The sequence below is a fragment of the Lissotriton helveticus genome, chromosome 6 (genome assembly GCF_964261635.1).
Source record: "Lissotriton helveticus chromosome 6, aLisHel1.1, whole genome shotgun sequence".
NCBI classification, from domain to species: Eukaryota; Metazoa; Chordata; class Amphibia; order Caudata; family Salamandridae; genus Lissotriton; species Lissotriton helveticus.
In genome coordinates, this window is record NC_136067.1 from 1,672,057,949 (window position 1) to 1,672,073,688 (window position 15,740).

A 15,740-nucleotide genomic window follows, 5' to 3' on the forward strand; every position below is an offset into this window, starting at 1 on the left:
TACCCACATTTCATTATGGGTGCTTGTGTTACACCCATAAACCGGACATAACACAAGCTCCCATAGAGAAATGGGAGATTGTGTTAATCCCTACACCCCTGTGACAGGCAACTCAAGGTGCCTGCCACAAGGGGCAGGTATTAATAAGGGGGCACCATAGGTGCCTCCAACCGGAGGCTGCAAACAGAAGGGGGTCCTGCTAGGGGACCCTATACACACTTTACAACAGGTTTTCCTTGTCAGAAAGACCGGCATGGAAAGCCTGTCGAAAACCGTGCATCATAATCAGGATGGCGTAAAGCGCTGTCAAAATGGATTACAGGCCAGCTTCTGACTGGCTGACAGGCTCCTTGAGTCTGTCGGATTCCAGCCCGCATTATCGTCCGGTTTCAATTCCGAACGGCTGTATTGTAATCAGCCGGACGGAATTTAAACCGACGATGTTGGTCCAAAAGCCTCCGACCGACATCGTAATTGGCTCCTAAGACACATGCGTTCCCATGGCCAGAGGGTGGATCCTTCAACATCAACATAATAGAACACAGAACGACAAACATTCGGAGCAAGTATGTAGGGCACAAGAAAACTAGAAGAGAGGCACTGTTATAACTTTGGGCCATCTTCGAGGCAGCCCTGATCTACAATCCTGTTCCAGAACCCACAAGCAAGGCGTCCATACCTCCTCCACCATACACAAACACAGAGGTGCTCTGTCTGATGCCTGCCATCCCTGCCATTCCTTCACTGGTTTACACTGAACTGCCAGTCGAGGGGGCAGCAAACCACTAGATCTATGGAATGGCAGTTGCCAGAATGGCAAACCTCAGACAATTCTAGCCTCATCCCAGTTCGGTGCCAGGATTCCCCAAAGTTTGACCCCCATCTATCATTTCTAACCCCTTGAGCCCCAGCTGCATGGGGAGTATACACTCCAGCCCATCCAGTAAGACAACCTCAGGTGACTGGGGACTTTGTTAACAGTCCTGGACATGGGCACCCCTATTGGGGGTATGAAAAGGCATCCCAGCCCTCCGAGATCTAACAGTCAGGATTCCCATTGCTGGTCCAGAGCACATGGCAATTGACAACTGACCCAGAGAGAGATAATAGCAAGAGACAATGGGAAAGACTTTGCCTACCCATTCTGTGACCCATTACCTGACTGGACTAAGGAGGGAAAACAATTTGGCCGGTCCTGGCCTAAGGGGGAGGCCGCTTAATCCAGAGGACATAGCTATAACAGAGGACTGCATCAAGTATGGGAAAGGAGATCCCGACTGGGATTTGAATGCCTCTTATGGTGAGAGAGAAAACAATTTGAGAAAAGAGAGGAAATTACAGTAAGTTGAAAGAATTTGGATCAGGATCAGAACCAGGACGCCGCTGCAGTGTCCCTAAGCAGGGAGAAGATGATCCTGGTCAGAACAACTGTAGCCGCGATGACACAGAAGGCTATGGCACCAATGAATCTACCACTACAGAGGTCCAGTAATGCTTTAGAAAGTTGCAACAGGCTTTGATGAAGTTGTTCAGCGAACCCCCAAGGCCAAGACCGAATCATATCCTCCCCTACCATCACAGACCCCATTAATCAGCAGGGCCTGTGCGCGTCAGCTTTGCACTCGTTGGGTGAACTAGACACCCCGCTTTGACATGTCCCATGCTGTCAGTGTTCTGACGAACCAATGAGGAGCACACCATGAGGATATTGATAAATAGCACAGCTTCCTGATCGACACAGGGGCAACAAGGTCCTGTCTAAAAGAAAAGATTGTGCCCCTGTGCAGAGATTCCATGGACATGCAGGGGTTCTTTGGCATGGTCATGAGGGGTCCCTTCAAGAAACCCCTAGAGTTAGCCATGCAGTATGAAGGGACAACTATTATATCACCCCTCATCCTCGACTAATCTTATGAGTCTAATGCGAAACTAAAAATGTCAATCCAGTTTGGTGAGAATGGGGCAATAGCTTGCTCCTCCCCTGGATTTCAAACCACAGCGCACCAAACAGCAATGCACTCCCACACCACATGGATGCCAGGCAGGGTGACCCCAGCCAGGTGGACCTCTTCACAGGGGCAGTCCTGGGGTATCCGGGAAATCTCCTCGAGCTTTGTGAAATAGCCTGGCGGTGGCCATGCCATGCACGCCACCTCTTAGTGGAAACCAGAAAAAGGATGAAAATGTTGTTAGCGAGTAAGGTACAAAAGGAGCAAGAGATCTGAGAAAGCAACTTGCGCATGTCTACTGAGTTACCGAGGCTAGCTGGGGAGCCGGTCATGCCAATGACAAACAGATCATAAGTACCCCCCGGATTACTAAGCTCAGCCTCTGTCATCACTCTGGCACTTGCTTGAGTGAGGAAGTGGCGCAGACAAGATTGCCCAACACTATGTGGTGTATCCCTAACCGCCTGCCATATACAGTGTCTAAGCGAGTGACCATTGGAGATAACTTGACACACCCAGCAAATGATACACCACCCAGAAGAATTGCCCCAGATCCGGAGGGGGGCTGGTCACCACATGCACCTCACAAGCAATGCCCCACTTAAAGGGCCAAAACCAGGAGCAAGCCCAGAAAAACTCCAGTAATGAACAAAGCAACCCCCATACCTAAAGCGTGCAGAGGGCACAAGACTTGAAAGGGACTCCACCACGGAAACCTAGAGGTTTCTGGCCCAGTAATGGCGGCAGAGGTCAGGAAGGCTGGAGGTAGTCAGACCCTAGAGAATGTTTCTACTGCCGAAGGATGGGCCACCTGGCCGACCATTGCCACCTGAAGGCATACCATGAGCAAGGATCGATAGGCCTGGGCCAGTCCCAACAAAATCCCCATCCAAACAACCAAGCCCAGCTCAACTCGAACATTCCATACATTCAGCCACAAGAAATCAGTCAGCAATTACACCACTTCAACAAGGACCAGGTGGTTGGCAGCAGCAGGCAGGGAACCCAGCCCATCAAGCACCAGGGCCACAGCCATGGCAGAGAGGGGTGACCATGTGGGGAGGCAATGCCATCACGCAATTGCCAAATCCAAATACGCAGTAAAGCCAAGCCCCCAACATGACATAGCCACTTCATATCCAATTCAGAAAACTTACCACTACAGTAAAGACTAGTGACAGAGCATTAATAGAAAACTCAAGCCTTTGCTTATGTTCAGGAAGAACTCAAGCCTGCCGTATGTTCTGTCAACTAAGAATCCAAGCTAAAATCTGCCATTGAAAGCCTGTCGGGATGTAGGCTGCACTCAGCTGCTGGGCCCCACGGCGGGGTTGACTGGCCATGCCCCAGCGGGAGGGCAGTCTGACGAGAGGGCGGGGTGACCCTCAACCAGTGCATAAAAACAGGCACCCAGGTCCCTTTTCCACGTCCAATTGGTACAAGGTTCCTATTCTAAGATTTAAAAAATAAAGGCCTAACTCCATTAGGGAAAACCTTGTTACAAGCCAGTGCAGGGACCAGTGGGGCATACATATGTTCTCAGGACAAATGGCAATTACCCACAATCTCCAAATTGTGACACGACCCCCTCTCTTTTCAAATCACGGCACATTACGAATATGTAGGTTAAAATGTACCATCCGCATCAATAACACTATAGGCACACACATGTTAGGAAAAGTAGGTATTGGATGTCCGACAACACTCATAAAATGATAGGTGAAAAGAGTCATCCATACACTCATGAAGATCACCCCACTAAACCACTCACCACTGTCATGGCGAGGGGAGAGGACTAAATGACCCACAAAATTAAACTTAAGCGACCCATGACCAAAAACTCACGGATTCCTAAAATAACGCTCAAACTGGGACCCCCATCCAGAACCTGGCCAAAGATTACACAAAATGGATGCACAGAAATACGCCAAAAGGACAGGCACAGAAATTTCCAAGACTGACTAATGATGTATGTTGTTCTAAAAGCTAACCTACAAATAACAGCACAAACACGTCTGTCCCCACCTCGTCTGTGGTTCCAGTGTGGCCCTAGAATGTCTGGGTCAGTCTTCTTTAATAACAAATGAAAACCTGGGATGACGTTCCAGTGCAGGGTCACCTACCTCGATGACACAAGGGGAAATGAGTCTAGAAGGGAAGACTTGAAAGCTAAAATAAATACCCCATGTTAGGGAATCAGTGACACTGAGATAGATAGATACATGAGGCTAGAAGGGAAGGGACAACCCCTAATTGTGTGGGAACTTACACTACATTACTTGTGGTTCAGAGGCAAAGGAACAATCCCTCATGGCATAAATGAAAATTGTGGAGCAATACTGCACAACCAGGCATGCAATGGGGCACCTTCGTGCTGATGGATATCTACTGGCAATGTGGGGAGTTTGCCTACGCTCAGCTCGTCCCCGGATGTCGGGGCCTTTGCCCCCTCATAATCGTACACATCATGACCCTGGTCATGCCTAGAGAAGACATGTCCGAGTTGTTCAAACATCCGCTACAGAAGAAAAGAACTCTATTGAATCAGGCTAGAGAAAAAAAGAACAGCTGAATATTTTATTTGGTCTCAGTACAAGGACATTCTGAAAGAATTTAGACAGTTTTCTGACACTCAAGTAAACGGGGGAGGGTACATAGCCTTCGTCACCCTGCAAACAAAGGTGAATGCCCACTGGTTGCAAATAACCAGGTAGGAATTGCTAAAGATGATTAACAATACTGAGCTCTGCCTAAATGCTATGAAAAGGAGAACTAAGAGCCACCTGCCTCATTGTGATGCAACATGGGTATGTATTGGACTTAATGAGTGCGATGGAGGGTGGGGTGTGTGCCAAGATTGGTGCATCCTGCTGTAATTTTATCCCTGGAAATGGCATGGACAATGGGGCGCTAACTCTTGCCATCCAAGCATTGCATTGTGCTGATATGGAGTTACCTCTGAGCAGGACTTGTTTATCGATTATTTTTCCGGGCTCCCCGGTGGGTGACCAGACTCTGCACCTCTTTGTTTCTCATTATCATTTTAGTGCTGTTTTATGTGGTTTCCTGCTGTAAAAACACAGTACTCAAATTAGGTAGGATGCAAGTAACTAGGGAGATCTTAACAGACACAACAGAAACACACTGAACCTCAAATAATGTGACTGTCATGAAGTGTGGGGAAATTGATGTAGTTGAAAATTCAACTAGAGGAGGTAATGTTAATATTTAGAAATACGATATTGATGTACGCCATGGATATATGTACAAATAATAAAGAACTCGCACCTCTGTTGTTGAAGCCAATCAATATGACCTCCCCATCAACCTCGAGTCAAAAATACTTGGTCAGGCAGGGCCTGCGATCTAGGCTTGAAGCAACTGATTGACAGATCACAGGTGGGGTGACACGTAACCACTAGACAAATGCGCAAACAGGAAAACCCAGATCGATCCCACAGATAGGCAGTGACACTACATTGGCCTTAGAAGTTAGGACCTAACAAGACACGTTTGGCAGGAGGGGCACACGTTCACAAAACACCATTAGGTTAGATGCCCCACTAAGTTAGGAACACTCAGCCAATCAGGACCCCGCATGCACACTACACGCAGTGATCACGCGCTCTCCATGTCGATCATCTGGAAACGTACCTACTAGCCCCACATTATGTCCACGCAAGTTCGAGACTCACCAGTGCTTCTTAGCAAATGACTAGAATTATGGCCCCATGACTAGGCTCAGATTCCTGTTAAAAAGTACAAATTGCTTTTGACAGTTTATGAAATGTATAAAATAGCAGCCAAAACCAATGTACTTTGAGACAGGCTTCAGGTTTTCTGTTCTCTCAGCTGCTGCATTTATTCAAAACAACTGTTCCTCTTTTGCCAAACACATCTTTTCTTTTATGTTTTTCAAGGTAAATTCACACTCGAGCAACTATACTTTAAACGGTACCTAAGTAACGAGTGCCACTATTATTCTAAAACTCTAGATTTTCCCTGCCATTATAGGATAGTAGAGCACTATGAAACTAGTATTCTCAGATAGTTGTAACAAAAAACATAACAAATGGAATAAAATTATGAAAAATATAACTTAATGTAAAAAGTTCAACATTCACAGCCTGATGTAAAACATGGGTGTTGATGGAAAATGTATAGCAAATTTGATGGACTTAACATCAATGCATCTAGTGCCATGTGTGCCGTAAATGAAGTTGGCAGATGGCTTACATTCAGTGGTGAAAACTCCTCTGGTTCTGCCATCTGCATGTGGATCAGCCATCCAATCTAGACTGGTTAATCAGCCACTATACCTGGCAGGGAAGATCACCACAGAAAAAGGAGGCAGACCGCTCAGATTTGAAGGCGTATGTCCATAACATGTTCGGGATCTCCAATGTGGACTAAAGGGTGATACGGTAGGTTGGCACAGACCAAGTACTCCTGTATGATTGTACATTTCTAGTGCACATATTTGCTAGCAGAAATTATTCTGCAAAATCGTTTATCACGAACAAGGCTCTTCCCTTGAAGGATGCAGACAAACCATGCCGGACACCTCCTGACACTGACTATATTACTGGTGTACAAATTCCAGTTGGGGGCAGATTTCTCTGTTCTACCATGTTTGGGAACAGATGGTATAAGATCAGTGGGTTCTCCAAGTGGTAAAGGAAGGTTTCTAGGTTTGTTTTCTCTTGTCCCAACCAGATGTTTTTCAGCGAACTGCATTCCCGATAGCTAGGGTAAAAAAGGCAAGCTTTGCTCGAAAATGCAGTCATGCCTTTTCCTCAATCCCTACTTGGGGTAAGTGAATATTTGATTCCGTTTTTCTTTTTGCTGCCACCAGCACCGCCTGCAGTACCGGCAGCCAGGGGACTCAAGCCCCCACAGTGCATAGCGCCAGGAGGCACCTACGCGTCCGCACGCTCCAGGAGGTGCTTAAAGGTTGTTGCGAGCTCGCCCGTCAGAGTTCGGAGGAGGCTGAGCTGGGCCACATCCCTAAGGTTGGACGTCTGAATTTGGATCGTTGGAACAAAGGTTAAACTCTGATTCTCCTGTGTTTTTTTCATCTTAAAGAGTCCCAGTTGTATTGATTCAAACCTATGAACATCTTTATCTACTGGGGATTGCAGTCAATCTTGCCTACTACAAACCTGTCTCTTTGCATTGTTCTGAAGTAAAGGTTTGGGCAAGGGAAGGAGGGTCTAATTAGCTCCCATAAGTCATTTGTAAATGACGTATTAAAATCATGGGAAAGCGCATTGGCGCAGGCAAACTAAAACTGCAATTCCCCCAAAATGTAATGCCTCAGCAGCAAACTTCTATTGACAGGATTCTCCAAAAGGCCATAGGAGCAGTGGCCATGGAAATTGAACAAACAGAAAGGCGCTTATCGCTGGGCACAGATCTTGTCCCACCTCTTCCCATCCAGAAGGATTCACCTGTTCCACCAGCCCAGGTTCTAGACTCGCCTTCCCAATACCCAATTCCAAGTCCTAAGGTTCTGCCAGTCACCTGGCCCTGAAGCATCTATGGGACAAACTCGTACTGCAGTACCACGAGCAAGTAAACGCAAGCCAACTGCAAACACCGGGGCCAGACACAAGAAGCCCCCTAAAGAACACCTGACTCTTGATGATCAGGGTGCAACGGCGATGGGACCCTCAATTGCAAGAAGGCTTGGTACAGCCTCCCAGGGTACACACTTTGGTTAAGGACATGCAGGCCCAAACGAGGGCCATTGTAAGGGATGAACTTCACACCCTCTTGAAAAGGGTAGATAAGCTTGTGGTCCTGGTTGAAACCTGGGTGGGAAAATGAGAAGCTCCCGCAAGGGGGAATGAGCCTTCAAAACACTTAGAGTCACACCAGGACTCACCTCCTAGTAGGGTAGAGCATCCACTGCAAAGTCTCCATACCTTACTCAAAATCATATTAGTCAGGAGGGAGGGATCAAACAGTTGAGACATGTAGCTAGGCCCAAGACTAATGATTAACAAGACATGCACATGCACAGATGATAGGCAGAGACAGTCGGTCCCACACAGCAAGGTCCCAGGTGCAGAATCATGACCAAAAGGGAATACGATTCAAAGGTGGAGTAAACCCCGTCCAATGCTCAGGAAGTGATGAAGGTACATAAATAAATGGTCACAGTGGAAAATTGATTTTAAATTCACGTATGTAGAACCAAATTCAAATACATTAAATAATTCAAACGTCACTGCAAAGACAAATCATTTCTTGTGATTTAATTTCCACCACAGAATCGAAATAAATGAAGTAATAGAAATATGCTGTTAATCAACATTGATACACAATGGTGGTCAGAGAAAAAAGGAAGGGACGGGGTGGGGTAGGTGAGTGATCAAGGAGAAGTGAGTGATGGTGTAAAGAAACGGAAAGGTAATGTTGTTCAGATACATCCAAGGTTTTTAGATCCAATCAGCCCTTTTACTTGGCAAACCAATAAAGTAACAAAAAATAACATTATAGGTACAGATAAACATGTCTCTGTCACCTGTGTTTGATATAAATGCCAAAATGACAAAGGTTTGACCCCTGTAATCATAAAGGTAGCTTCATCCTTATTGGGGGGTCTTCATTAAGACTCAAGGAAAGGTGAATGAAGGGAAAGGAGCAATACAATAAGGCTGTATTATCAAGGTGAGGGCTTGCAAGCTCTTGAAAAAAGCGCAAGATTCCAATTAATGAAATTAGTGGGTGCCAAGATTACACCTAAGTATTCGGACCGGATTGATTAGTAACCGGCGGCGGCTCTGTAATGAATCAGAAAGGCTTTCTGACTACAAAAACCACTGCTCACTAGGACAGCAGTGGAGTGTTCCATCCTCAGTACAAGGATGGAGGCAGGAAAGACATCTTCCTCTATTTCTATTCCATAGCTGGTATTGACTATGACAGCCTCATTCATTAATTCATAATGTATTCATTCAAAAACCTGTTCTTTTCTGTAAGTACTCCATAACTCACACACAAAATACAAGGCTTATGACCTCACAATATTTATTCAAATTTACAACATCTTAAACCAACCAAAATATGTACATATTGTCCCCAACCTACTCTGGTTCTACAGATTGGGTTTAATTTGTTTTGATGTCATTTTCTTTATCACAGTTTTTCTAAATTTGTGTGGGATTTTTATTGTGTTGTGTTTTCACTTTGTTATTTCTACTGCTTGTTTGCTCAACATCAGTTGGGTGATGTTTGTAAGGTAGTAGTATGGCACTGGGATGGTGGCACTGGGTTGGAGGTAGTGTGGTATCATTACCATGCTATAATGTGGTACTGTTGTAGTGGTTGCTCGATTCACCCACTCACTACAAATTCCAGGATCTGCATGGTCCAGGGACTGTCAGGCTAAAAAATGGAAGAAAGGAACCTCAAGAATCACTGTTCACTCCCTTACTCCCTCAGCTTCATTACTCATCACCTAGCTCCCATAGTGCAGATCCCCAAAAGGGCCTCTTGTAGCCAAAATATTCCTATTTATTTTGATAGTTTTATATAGCATGAACATGACCCTTGTGGGTATCAGAGCGCTTTGCAGGTATACAGTGAGCGGAGCAATAATAAAAATTATATCATATTAGGGAAAAATAAAGGATAAAGTAGTGTCCAGAGAGGAAGGGAAATACCGCCTTACATTGATCAGAGAGCAGAGGAGATAAACCAATAAGAACAGAATTATCATAGTCAAGAAAACTGTAGGCTCATGTAGTGTTGTGAAAAGTGGGGAAAGTTCCAGGACTGAGAAGTCGAAAACACCAGGTCATCAGTATGCTTTAGTCATGAGGAAAATTAAGGAATCAGAATGGGTATCGTAGGTTCAAGGAAGAAATCTGTTCAGAAGGAGTGCTTTGACTTCTTTCTTGAAGGATACAGTTGAGGGATTCATTCTGATTTCAGGGGGCAAAGATATCCAAATTCTTGGAGCAATCCCAGAAAAGGATTGGTTGTAGATTTTCTTTTTGCAGAATCTCTGGGGTTTCAGAAGTAAGGCGTTGGAGCTTCTGGATGACCTGGAACAACCAGTGTCTCATGCAGGCATGTTTTTGCTGGGTTCTTGCTTTGTAAGGAAGCAAGATGAGAGATTTCAGATCAGGGGTGTTGTGGTTATATCTTTTAGAGCAGGTAATAAGCCTAGTAGCAGAGTTGAGTAAAGCTCTCAGAGGAGCCTGTCTGGCTATGGGTCGTCCGGAAAGCGTTACACTTCCATAGTCCAGCCTGGGAATTACTAGAGCTTGTACTGCATGTTTGATGTCATTGAGAGGGAGGAAGGGTTTTAATTTAGGGGGTATTGATGTCTTTCTGCATGTTGAGGTTCTTGTCCAGAATTAATCCTAAAGATCTTGTAGGGTTAATGACTTATGGGATGCAGTTGAGAGAGAAGTTAGATTGAATATAAAGGCCAGGCCTTCCCCGGAGGTGTGCGGGGGGCCGGGGTGAGGCAGCAGGGCCATGCTGAGCGTCCCGCTCTAAAAATAGGCCTGCTTGGAGCTGTGGGGCCCACTGGAATGGCCACTGACTGCGGAGTCCAGGCCATGAGGTGAGGGCACAGTCACTGGGCCTACTGCGGCCCGCACCTGTGGGCTGGCCCGCCTTGACCCGCTGTGCAGCTGTAAGACACCTGGCTCTCCCCTTCCCCCTATCGGGTCTAAGTGCAGCATTTGGTGCAGCCACCTCGGCCTGTCCCCTCCTCTTTCTCTTGTGATCCCTGGCAGGGGAGGAAAACAACCACCGTACAGTGACCGGAAGCCTTGCGCACTGAAGAGCTGCCTGGTGGGACAGGAAAGAGTCTGCACGAGGCGGGTGGCGTCCTTTGCAGTGTAATGAAGGAGGCTGCGTCTGCGAGCTACCGGGACTGAGCCTCTACATTACCGGTGCCTAAATAACCTAACCGCTCCCTCCCTAGATTATACTACTGGAACTGCAGGCGAGGGCCCTGGGTTTCAGCCTTCTGCGGCCACGCTTGGTGAGCAAGCCCGCCTGCCTCTCCCCCTTTGGGTCTGATACTCTGAGGCTGGAAGCGGTGCCCTGGGGTTGAGCTGCCCTGTGGTCCCCGGGCTGATTCCTGCTGCAACAGGTGCGCTTGGAGGAACATATGAGGGACAGACACGCACAGGTGGGGGACAACCGACTTCTACTGGGGGCAACACTCTAGAGCAGAAATGACTACCCACTGACTACAGAAAAAATACCCCACAGTGAAGGACATCTTTGCCCGCACAACCACGAAAAAGACAGACGCCTGGCGGGACACAAAGGATCCGGGGAATCATCTCGATGGGCCTGGCAGCGGGGATGAGGGTGCACCCTCCACGAGGACTTTGCAGAACTTAAGCACGACATAGCCATGGATATCAAGGGGTTGAGACAGGACAATGCCGCCCTCAACCAATGGTTGGATGCAGTGGAACAGAACTACGAAGCTCGTGAAGAAGAGATAGAGGGTCACAGTCGGGAACTTCTGGAGCTAGGCAACCAGAATGTGGAACTGTGGTACCAGATTGAAGACTTCGCGAACCGTTCTCGATGCTCCAATATTTGAATCAAGGGTGTGCCAGCCCAAGCCATCTTGGGAGACTTGGAGGTGTTTGTGACCCGACTATTCAAAAATGTGGCGCCCGCACTAAAGGATCAAGTAATAAAGCTGGACCGCACCCATCGTGCAGGTAGGCAGGCAACCACCCCAGGCCAACCCCAGGACATACCCACGTGTCTCCACTATTACACCCAGAAGGAAACAATAATGCCTGTGACCAGTGACGTGAGAACCATCGAATTTGAAGGATATAAAAGCGGACTTTATCATGACCTCTCCCTAAAAAAAACGTTGCAACGCCACATGGCTCTAAAACCGATAACTGACTTCCATCGAACGCAGGAGATCCACTATAAGTGGGGACACCCTTTCCCCCTGCAGTTTACATTGGAAGGAGGAGGTCCGGTCAGTCCGCACTCTCACAGATGCCTACGCGATACCAAGGAAGCCGGACCTGCGACAGGCCTCCCCCCCTGCGTCCCCAACCCGGGAACGACAAAGCGAGGGTCGTTGGGTGCGGCGCTCGTCCAGAAGAGGGCAGAAGAAGCTCAATATACCTACTGAAGCCGATAGCAGGGAGGAACACGCTCGACTTCTGGAGGCGATGAGGTGAGAAATGGTGTCTATAATCAGAAGTGGAGCATGAAGCGGTTGGGGGTACTGTCCTTCCTTAAAGACACTAAGGATGACATATGCGTATTACAGAAGATCCATTTGGCCCAGCGGGACTGGCGGAGGATGCGATCCCCCTGGTTCTACCGGCAATACTTTTCTTCCAGTACAGGTAGAGGTGGCAATCCTGCTTGCCACCCATTTTGCAGGGTGGGTGGAAGGTGTCTTTGTAGATATCCTGGGTCGCCTGCTGGTGCTACACGAATGGATCCAGGGGGCCAGGTACACAATAGCCACTATCTATGCCCCTAATGACAAACAGTAATTTTTTATTAAAGACGCCCTCGCTCAATTGATTTCTAAGCTAGACAGAGAGCTGGTGGTGGGGGGGGTGATATCAATGTCGCAATGGATGCCCACCATGACAGATCCCACCCCCAGGAGCGCTAGTCTGGGAGACTTACTCCGGGCAATAAAGGATGAATGGCCGATGCAGGACTCTTCGATACTTGACGTCACATGCATCGCACCAAACATACACAAAAATTGACTATTTTCTCACCACACCAGAGATAACAAGGGTGACCCTGACCACAGATATTGGGGCTGCTGCCCTCTCAGACCACTCCGCTATTAGTCTTCATTTCCGCTTGGCACCACGAGCAACAGTTCCCCAGCACTGGCGCCTCAACACGAAGCTCTTCACAAACGAACAGGTGTGGCAATCCACTCTCAAGGCGCTGTCCACCTTATTAGAACACAACAGCACCACTGAGATGGCGATAGCTATGCTCTGGGAGACATTAAAGGTGGTTCCAGGAGGGCATTTCATAGGCGCCGAGACAAAATACATTAGGGACGGCTGGGACAAACAAGCACATTTGTAGGGCCAGATAAAGCACTTAAAAGAGGCACATGCCCACTCGGGCACTGTAATGGTCAGGCGACAACTGAAGGCAGATCGTAAGCAGATGCAGGTGATAGACATGGGACGGGTGGAGTATGCCCTCCTCCGGCTGCACCAGAGGTACAATGCTGGAGGTAACAAGGCAGGACGCATGCTGGCTCATCGCCTTAGAGCGCAGGTAGTTGACAGGCGGGTACCAGAAATCCGAGGAGCTGATGGCTCTGTTGCGGACATGGAAGAGGGCATTGCATGTAAGTTTGGGGCATTTTATAGAACCCTCTACTCGGTCAAACCGTTACAAGACCTGGACGTCGAGGCTTATCTGTCCCGGGTGTGCCCATCCAGGGTGGAAGTACCTATATTCAACGTCCTATAGAAAGACATCACAGTGCAGGAGGTCCTGAGTGTTACTGCAGGGAATTGTATAAAACAATCGCATCCCACCTGGCCCCGGTACTTACTACCCCTTGTGTACGGCGGCTCAGCCGTGAGAGTATTTCTAAGCGGCCTTATCTCAAAACTCTGTTTTTTTATAAACGAGTTCTGTAAATGAGGTTAGTAAATCCTGTTTTATTTCCACAATTCACTGCACAGTCAAACTCTCCATAAGCCTGTAATTTTAGAATGGATAAAAATTGTCTTGCTTTTACGGACGCACAAATTGCCGCCATCTTAGCAGGCCCGTCCTTGTTCGAAGATAATCCCCTAACCGGTAATAATAAAGTAAGGGAAGAATGGGAGAAGTTGAGCAATTTAAAGAAGAAACATATAAGAATTGCCTTGCATGGGGCTCTAATGTCTGAATATTACCAGGCTGGATCCTCACCTGCAAGTTTAATAGTCCGGATCGAACCACGTATTTTCCTTGACGATAAACAGTTCCGATGTGATTGGAGCTACATCGCAAATAAATGCACCAGGGATTGGTTGATTCTTATAATTAGTTCAGCCCAGAGGTTGAGTGAAGAGGTATTAAAAGAGATTGTTGAGCTTGAGGAAACCATCAGTCGGGACAGTAGCTTTACTGACGCAAAAGAGCATCTACAAAAAATCAAGGAAGATCTTGATGAATATAAGCAATATATGGTAACCCAGAAAATCAGGGGGTTACAGCGCAATTTACAACGCTACACTCACGAGTGGGCTTTCCCCTATATTAACGATTCACACTACCAGCCTGCCCAAGAACAACAACAACAATTTGGAAGGGGGAGAAGAGGTAGAGGAGCCAGGTTTCAGCAACAGCGACGAACACCATCAAACTGGACATTTGATAACACGTCCAGTGAAGAGGAACCTGAACCAGGACCAAGCACCAACAGAGTGAGATTTAACCAACCTGAGGCTTCCAACACTGACCTTAGTACACTACTGCGGAATTTTTTAGAACAGGGATAAGCAACCAACAAGGGTCCGGGACAACAAGGCAGACGGAAAGGACGCGGCAATCGACCCCCACAACAATGGCAAACATTCTCCCCACGACTGACACGGAGCAGGGGAAAGAGACCAGTCTGAAGAGTATCGTGGTCAATTTATCCGACCATCGGCTAACATTGGAGGAAGAAAGGGTGCTTAATAAAGGGTTGGGCTTTGTTCCCACTCCCACTCATGATGCTTTCAAATGTCGTACTGAATTTCATGAGACTATGCGAAAAATCAAGTTGAATTTTTTTTCGCAAAACAACCTCCTGAAGAGAGCAAAGGGTTTAACACCAACCTGAGAAAACCTTCCACTTTCTGCCCGCCAATGGGGGCGATTGGTCCTGAAGTGGCAGTTTTTGAGGCTAAAGTTCTGGAAGAAATTAGGAAGAAAGTAACAACAAAACAAGTGGATTTAAAAACATGACGAAAGGAGATTGGGAAGCCATGAGGTCCCTCCAGAACAATGACAACATAACAATAAAAAGCGCCGACAAAGGCGGTGCTGTCGTCATATTAAACACTTGTGATTACGAGGCGGAAGTACGACGATTATTGAATGTGAGAGCTAACTATCAACCCTTAAGAAAAGACCCCACCCCGGAACTAAAAAAAAATAATAACAGAACTTATTGGTGGTGCGAAAGAGAAAAAGTGGATAAGTGCAAAGGAGGCGGAGTTCCTCATTAATACCAACTCGAGGACTCCGGCCTTCTATTTCCTCCCAAAGATACATAAACCGGCCCGGCCCCCGCCGGGCCAGCCAATTGTATCTGGAATCCAATCAATATTGGAACCACTTTCCCAGTTCGCTGATTATTATCTCCGCGAATCGGTGATAACCCAGAAATCATTTGTCAAGGACACTACGGACATCCTAAATGTCCTTGACACCATGACATTTGACCCTGATAATGAGTATATTGTGACAATTGACATCGAGTCCCTGTACTCTTGTATTCCTCAGGATGATGCATTGGTGGCTACAGCGAGAGCACTAACAGCACAGGAGTGGTTTTATGATGCTCCCCAGAGCTTTGTTTTACAGTGTGTTGAATTAGCACTCACAAGGAATTTCTTCTGCTACAAGAACGACATGTTCCTCCAAGTGACGGGCACATCAATGGGTGCTACGATGGCACCTAGCTTGGCTTGTATTTATGTAGGCCAATTTGAGGAGCACGTCATCGAATCTGACAACAATCACTTCAAAGGCCACATGCGCCTTTGGAGGCGATATATAGATGATGTGCTCCTCATATGGTCAGGAGAA

At 47.1% G+C, this 15,740-nt stretch overlaps 1 protein-coding gene across 2 annotated transcripts in view; it reads right to left on the reverse strand.

Moving 5' to 3' along the window:
- Nucleotides 1-15,740, reverse strand: part of TMX4 (thioredoxin related transmembrane protein 4) — a 445,504-nt gene that overhangs the window by 47,294 nt on the left and 382,470 nt on the right. The window lies entirely within an intron of this gene.